The following is a 7,897-nucleotide window of genomic DNA, read 5'->3' on the forward strand; positions in this document are numbered from 1 at the left end:
TATTCTGTTTTCTTTTAGATACCCATTTATGGGTAGAAAAAGAAAAATCCAAGCCTTTGACTTCGTCACTGGGTACACCATCGGTTAGAAGACCTATGGACTTCCATGTGGCATGTAGCGTAAGCCAATCTGCCAGGAATTCTATTCCTGATATTTCATTTTGCCTCAGGTTCCCCAAAAAGTCCAGGTTTAGTGCAGCTACCTCAAGTACAATTGGAAGAACTAGAAACAACTCCCCAAACTACTGATGGAAATGATTCCTGTAACTACATTGTCTGAAAATTTAGTTAGAGACAGGGGTCAGATGGAGTCTGCTTGTCAGACTACATCAGCCCCCACTCAAGATGTAAATCTGATATCTGAAACAATTGATCCGCAAAAAGTAACTTTGGCGGATGTTTGGAAATTTTTGTTGAATATGCAAAAATGCTTGACAAATTGTATTTCCCGGTTTAATAATGTTACATCAGAAATTAAGAATGAAGTGGAAAAACGTGAAATACCGTTAAATCAACTAGGTGAATCTTCTAAAATGGTAACTGCCCAATTGTCATCTTTACATACATCAAATACTTCTTTTATAAAAAAGACAGTTTAATGATGCATAGACAATGGAAAACTTAGATAATATGAATAGAATGAAAAATCTTAAGACTATTGAATTTTCTGTTTCCAGACTTTTGTCTGCTATTGAATTATTTAAAACATACCTATCTGAAATACTCTCCATCTCTTTAATAGAGGAAAAGGAGTATTTAAAAAAATATTACATTCCTAAAACTAAGATTAGGTCTCAAGAAGAATCGGAAGAAATGGACATAGTACAAAGGGAATAGTAGAAATGGAATATCCCAGAAAGAGCAAATGGACAAATGGACATAGTACAAAGGGAATATCCCAGAAAGAGCGACTCTTTTGTCTCCTTCTGCAGTGAAAGAGAAAACTAACACTGCAGAAATACTTTAAAAACAAAGATTTTTCATTTTGCGGCCAAAAGATTCAAATCTTCCCTGATGTCTCTCGCAGTACTCAACTTAGAAGGAAACAATTTCTTATACTGAAACCAAGGGTAATCTCCCTTGGGGCAAGTTTCTTTTTAAGATTCCCTTGTAAATGTTCAGTGGTATATCAAAAAAATAAGTTTGTATTTCAAGAACCTGTTCATCTTGAGACCTTTTTGATGAATAAAGAGTCAAATTTGAGGTAGAGAACTGCATAGTAAAAGTAAAGTACTCTTAACTATTTGTTAAATTACAAATAATTCCTGACTATTTTCTTTATTTTCCTCCCATGATGGGGACTAAGGTTTTTGTATGTACATGTAATCTGTTATATGAAGATAATTTGCATGGATGTATTTTTGCTTTATACACAGAATACTTCTTTATTCTTTGCAAATGTAAAGTTTGTTTAAAAATGATTAAATATAAATTAAAAAAAAAAAAGAGAAAATTAAGCTCTGGACAAGACTAGGGAGCGCCACTAACCCAAAGTAGCACAGCTCCATATGGAATCCTGCTCTCTCTTGTGGCACCAATGCAGCCAGGGCTGGTGGAAGGGTGCAAGGATACTAGGTGTCATAGGTAAACCTTACAGCCTTGCATACAATCTTGGCCCCACCTTCCCACAAACAATTCAAAAGTTATGCATTTATAGTTACATGAAAAAGAACAGTATTCTAAGGTAAAAATATCACTTTCAACATGCATATTATTTACATGCTCTGCTAAGGTACCAACCAGAAAACTTTGCAAAAAAAAAAAACCAAACAAACCAAAACATCTGCAGCCAAATGGTATTAGGACTATTGTAAAATATGCTGGCCCCGAGAAAGCTTTGAGTAAAACTGAATTACAATATAGTAAACCTTCCATACGAAAACAGCAGTAACTGCCAGCACTCAAACAGTAACAACCGTAACTATGAAAAGACAACACTGAAAATATTACAGCAGGCCCTAAAACACCAATACACCTGATATAAAGATAAACAGAGCAAGCCAAGCTGTTATAAGATTCCCTACACAAACTACAGGCTTGCAGAATACCTCACCTCAAATCACACATGCAGAACACAGACGCTCACCAAATAAACTTTATATTCTCTTTATTCTGTAACTAAAAACAAGCAAAAACTGAATTGAAAACTATAACCCAGTGTAATGATGGAAAAAACAAACAAAAACAAAACCATGCTTCATTAAACATCAATCATGATAGTAAAACCATACTCAAAAAGAATATTTTTAAAGCAGCTGATATATTTTTAAATCATTCAGTGTTCTATTTGTTTAATTTTCCAAACAAGAAAATATGTAATAACTTCAAAACAGCAGACATATCAAATACCACCCAATTAAAACTAAGGCTTTAAAAAAAAAAAAAATCCTTGCTCTCCATACCTGGGAACTTAAATTCCAGGCACCCTGAAATTGTCATGGATAGGAGGTATGCACAAACTTTCTCCTCTCTCTCATATATACACACACACACTTTATAACATATATATTTACTCTCACACAAACTCCCTTATATTCTCTCATACATGCTGACTCACAAACTGGCAGACAAACATGCTCACTGGTTTAAAAGTCCTTTTGCTCACACAAATGCTCATTGACGCGCTCCTTCTCACTCACATATGCTCGCTCACTCTCCCAAAATGCTCTGGAAACCTCAGCAAGCCCGATTATGCAGTGCAACAATGGAAAGAAACATTATTCCTTATAAAAAAAAAAAACATTAAGCAATAAAGTCAAGAGATCTAAAACATTCATAATATTAAAACCATACTAATAAAAAGAATAAATATGTCGAGCAGACAGCAGCCAATGAACATCCAGTAATTAAAATAATTGACAATTTTTTTTTCTAATATTTCCCAAACATAAAATATTTCAAACAGCAGACACATGAAATAACACCCCAAAATGTAAAATAGGATTAAAAATCTCCAGCTCTCCATACCTGGGATCATTTGATTTCCAGTCACCCACAGATTGTTGTGGATTGGGGAGGGGGTCTCAATCTTTATCCTCTCCCCCCCCCCAACACACACACATGCTGTCACACACATGGTCTGTCACTCTTTCCTACACTTGCAGGTGCACACACACACACACACACTCACAGGCTTCCAGGCTTGCACTCACTCTTACACACAATAGGCATATGCACAGATAGCTTTCAGGCCTCCTCATTATTCCTGGTCTTTCCTTTCAGGCCTCCCCCTTTCTTCTGGTTATGGGATGGCCGTGCTACTCCTCAATGCAGGAAGGGAGGTGGAAGAAGGCCACTGCTACCCGTTGCACCTGCAAGATGGAGGTGGGAAGGCCTCAGCTGCAGCCATGAAGGCCTCTCTTCAGGCCACAGCAGGATGGGCCCTCACTACAACAGACAATTGCAGGAGGGAAAGGAGGGGGGAGGGTGGGCCTACTTCCATAGCTAAGTGGTCCCCCTCGCCTATTCCTGTCCTTATTCTGTTAAGGGGAGGGTCTCCTCCTGGGGGTCTCTGTCCACAGGTCAGGGGGTTCAATGCCCCTGACTGGCTCTGAGGTAATCCCACTAACTTGTGATACAGGATTCATGGCTAAGTGGGAGGAGGATGGGGGGGGGAGATTTCATATCCCCCTGCTAGCTCGCATTAGCCCTGGCTTCTTGCCTGCGAATGTTCCACCTGGCTCTGAGTTTAACAGGTCACTGGTCAGCCCGTGGGCAGGGCAGGTGTGGTGGTGGTGGTTTCAGTCATTTTTAAGGGTCAGTTCCTTGATGGACAGAAGCAGATGAGGGACCAGGTCCCTCTTGCGGGCAGGCAGGCAGCTTTTCTCCTGGAGCATACAGTGTGGCCAATTGACTGAGAGTTGAGCATGGCCCCAAGGTGGCTGGTCAACCTGGACCTGGGCCCAAAAGGGGAGCAACCATGGTGGCAGAGACTCAATGCTGGGGGAGGGTGGCAAAGCGTGCTTGAATTTGCTGAGCTATCCAGCAGTGGCAATGCCTATGGGAGTGCCCCAGCTGGAGGCAACAGAAGCAGTGCACTTCCTGTATTACACAGTAAACCCTGTAGGCTTCTCTTTGGAAGAGAACAATGAATCAGTCTACAGGTAACCCCCCCCCAACCTCGAAGAGGCAGATCCAGGCTTGTCTTCTGAAAGACTTTATATGCCACAACTTTTTCCCAATGGCCTCCAGGGAGCGCCGTGATATGCATTGTAAACTCCCCGAGGCCACTAAGCTGAGCCTCTAATAAAGCATCTGGGAGAAGGGGCATGAAATTGTTTAGTGCCACCCTCTTGCCCTAACAAGCGTTTCCACTGGATACCCTCTCAACACCAAACCCTCATGCATAACTTTGATGACGGCTTGGAGGGTTTGTTTGAAAAGTACCACCTTACTGATAGTGCTTATGTAGGGCCAACCAGCTTGGCCAGGGCTATGTTGTATGTTAAATCTTCAACTGTTGCCAGTAGGGGGCATCGTACCCCATGCTTTACTGTCAGTCTCACCATCCCCCTTGCAGCAGATGAGGATAGGTCATTAGAAGGGGGGCTTTGCCTCGAGAGAGCAGGCTAGATCTTAGTGGCAACTGCCACATAGGTGGGTGGTGTCCCCTGGGTGGCAGGGGTGCTTGGGACTGTACTTTCCCCACTATGCCCAGTTGGGGGTTCTCCTCCCAGAAGATATGAGGGTTGGTGGTACATTCTAACATTCTGGGGAGGAAGGCAGGGGGAGCTTTGGCAGCCTCTCTAGAAGGTGAATTCATGTGCTTCACCTTTGGGGGGGGGGTTGGAGGTGATGTAGGACAGCGGCCAAGTCCAGGACGGGCTGTGCCACACGTTCGAGAGTCTAGTTCCTGCCATGCCACCCCTTCCTCAGCCACTTGTGCCACCACTGCTCCCGGTCGGCCTTTTGGCTGGGAAGTTAGAGGTAGGATTAGGGGCATCAGGGGTTGCAGAGTTGGTGACATTATACCTCCCTTCCACCACCCTCCCCGCCCTCTTCTCTTCCGGCTGTGGTGAGACTCTCCTGCAGTCCCTCCCTTGTGCTCAGGGGTGTCACAGGCTAGGACATCTATGACGAGGATAGGAGTCTCTTCCGGATTGCTGGTGTTTTCTGCTCAGCCATAGGAGCTTTGATAGCAGCAATGGAGGGGGAGGGCGGATAACTGAAGTTGCTGGGAAAGGTAAAGGGACTTGCTTGAAGGGAGGAAGGCACTTTGTGTCACAATAGTGAATGAAGGGGGGGGGGGAGGGGTGGCAATACAAATGGAACTAATGGGAAAAAAAAAAAAAAGGAAGAAATCTTTAAGCTACCTTCGTTGGTAGAGGGGAAAAAAGAAAAAAATGGTTCCCTTACTTTATTGATGGGTGGGAAGAAAGGGAAAGGGAGGGGGGGGGTCCTATTATCTTCAGAGGACATCAATGAAAATTAAAATTTTCAAACAAAAAAAAAAACCAAAAGCCTCTAATTGCCTTCTGGGTAGCAAGGTGTTGACAGCAGTGACTTGCTGCTTGCCCCTAATGCTCTCTTCTCTAGGGAGCGGAGGGAGAAATTTAGCATTAAAAATGAGGAGAGGAGGGGGGTGGAAGAGATTAACCAGTCTTAGTGCCACTTTGTAACCTTTCTTACATCAGAAGGCTTCAGGGAAGAAAGAAAAACAAATTCCTAAGGACAATAGGATAAGAGAAGGAGGGTTGCTTGCTTGCTTGCCTGCCTGCTCTGGAGTCGGTGGCTTGCAGATGTCTTTTTTTTTTTTCATGCAGGGAGAAGCGAGCAAACGCAGTTTCGGATGAGGCTGGCGCTGACATTCAGGGCAGCCCCCTCATTTCGGAACACGAGTTTCCGCATTGAGCGGCTCCCTTTTGGTGCAAGCCTTTGGGTTACATGGCCAGGGAGGGGAGGCAGAAGCAGCAGCCCTAGGGGACCAGAAGTCTCTGTATGCGGGACAAGGAGCCACACCGAGCCTCCGATCTCTGCAATGAGGCCACTGGGAGGCTCCGAGCTCGACCAGAAGCTGAGCCAGCATAAAAGGTGCTGTGCAGACCCCACCCCCATGTGCCCCGCGGATCTACCCCAAGCTGCAAACCAGAAAGAAGGCAACAAAAAAAAAGGAAAGCGTCAAGTTAGGTAATCCTCTTATTCAATTAGAAGAACTCTACATTCACCTAGGATGAAATGCATCCACCCAAACCAAACGATCTAGAAAATTCCTATTGCTAGCAGAATACTTCGGCGTTAAGAAAATAAACTGAATGCTTTTGTCTCCAGATTTAAAAAAAAAAAGACAAAAAAAAAATATTGAGCACTTACCAGGAAGGCAGCAGAATGAACTGTCCGAGAGGGAAAAGCAGATCCTTGCGAGTGACAGCGCGGTAAAGTTGCATTGGGCGAGGAGGAGCTGAAGAGTCTCAGCCTCAGCAGCGCCGTCCGCGCGCTGCACCAAGCAGCGTGGAGGGTGCGCGGGCGGCCCGGGCGCATCTCGCTGGCCTCCGGGTCCCACCCATTACCTCCAGCAGTCACCGGGCCGGGGGGTTGGAGCGGCGGCAGCTCCGGCTCAGGCCGTCGGGAGGGATGCTGGGTTGGACTGGCTCAGGTGCCGGGGGGGTGCTGCTAGATGAGGCCGCTCCTCTTTTAGGTAATAAACTCAGCCGAGGGCTGGCTGGGTGTGAGCTCCCGAGCTGCAGAATGCGGCGCTTAATCCTAACGGAGCCGGGGGAGGGGGCACTCACTCACCCGGACAATTTCTACCTAGGGTAAGGGGTGGGGTCGCGGGAGGCAGCCCCACTCCTTTTATAATGTAATCAAAAAACACCTCTCTGCTGTTCCCTCATGGGGGCACCAGAGACTAAGAAAAAAAAAAAAAAAAACCACCTATGCCCTGTTTTGGCCACTAAACCTGGGCTGAACTAATGTGCATGGCTTTAAAATGAGAAAGTAAAAAAACATTAAACCATGAGCTCTGCATCTTCTGCAGTGTTGTTTATTTTCCTCTCCTCCAGGAGCTTGATGCTTGTCGTTGTGAAAGAGAAAAGAGGTGTGTAATGTATCTGCTGGAAGGGAGAGGGGCGTTCTGCAGCGTCAGAACAGAGCCCTGAGTGTGTGAGGGAGTCATTGAGGGATTCCCTGCTGCTAGGGTAAAGGGGAGGTGTCCCTGAGGTATTGGAGGGGCGGGGAAAGGACCCCGCCCATTACTGAGGAAGGGGTCATACACCTGGCATATGGGGAGGGAGGGGGGGTTGGTTCCGGGGCCACCCTCACTTGCCCAAGGCAAGACAGGATGACTCATGGTCTGGTGGATGGGAATGTCCTGCTTCTCCCATACAGGCCACTTTGAGAACCAGCTCACTTACTGAGGGCTGATGCAATACAGTGCGCTCAGCTGAGCGCACTGTATAACCTGCAGTCGAATGCGGGATAAATAGGCGCTAATCCACCCCCTAATACTATAGGGGAATTAGTGCCTATTTAACGCACATCTGACGCAGAGTAAATGAGATAGCGCTCATCACATGCAAATGCATGTGAATGAGCCTATTACTCATTCACTCCGAATGCAAAAAGATAAATGTCCATCTCAGACGCACATTTATCACTCAGATATTAACGCCTACCTGGAGCAGGCGTTAACAGCTGAGCGTATTGAAAAGAAGTACAGAAAAGCAGAAAAAACTGCTTTTCTGTACTTTTTTTTTTAAAGTAAATAAAATAAAATAACTCGGCAGACCGCCAAGTTATGAAGACCAACACCAGTAAACTGCCTGTCTGCTGGTAATAAAAATGGCCGCCAAGTTTATCAGCGGCCATTTTCATTACTGGCAGACAGCCGGTTATGAAAACCGAGGCTGAGTTTACTGGCGTGGGACTTCATAACTGGCAGCCGTGGCGGGTCACGTTAGGAG

General features: G+C 45.2%; 1 protein-coding gene across 12 annotated transcripts in view; it reads right to left on the minus strand.

Annotated features, from left to right (window-relative positions):
* Positions 1-6,746, minus strand: part of JAKMIP1 (janus kinase and microtubule interacting protein 1) — a 558,919-nt gene extending 552,173 nt beyond the window's left edge. For 8 of the 12 annotated variants that reach the window (XM_029591329.1, XM_029591303.1, XM_029591311.1 and 5 more), the window contains exon 1: positions 6,309-6,746. The gene's annotated coding sequence lies outside the window, so the exon portion shown is untranslated. The remainder of the gene's footprint in view (positions 1-6,308) is intronic. The other 4 variants (XM_029591356.1, XM_029591348.1, XM_029591366.1 and 1 more) reach the window with 2 other exon arrangements.
* Positions 6,747-7,897: the final 1,151 nt, after the last annotated feature.

Source organism: Rhinatrema bivittatum, chromosome 1 (genome assembly GCF_901001135.1).
Source record: "Rhinatrema bivittatum chromosome 1, aRhiBiv1.1, whole genome shotgun sequence".
Lineage (NCBI taxonomy): Eukaryota > Metazoa > Chordata > Amphibia > Gymnophiona > Rhinatrematidae > Rhinatrema > Rhinatrema bivittatum.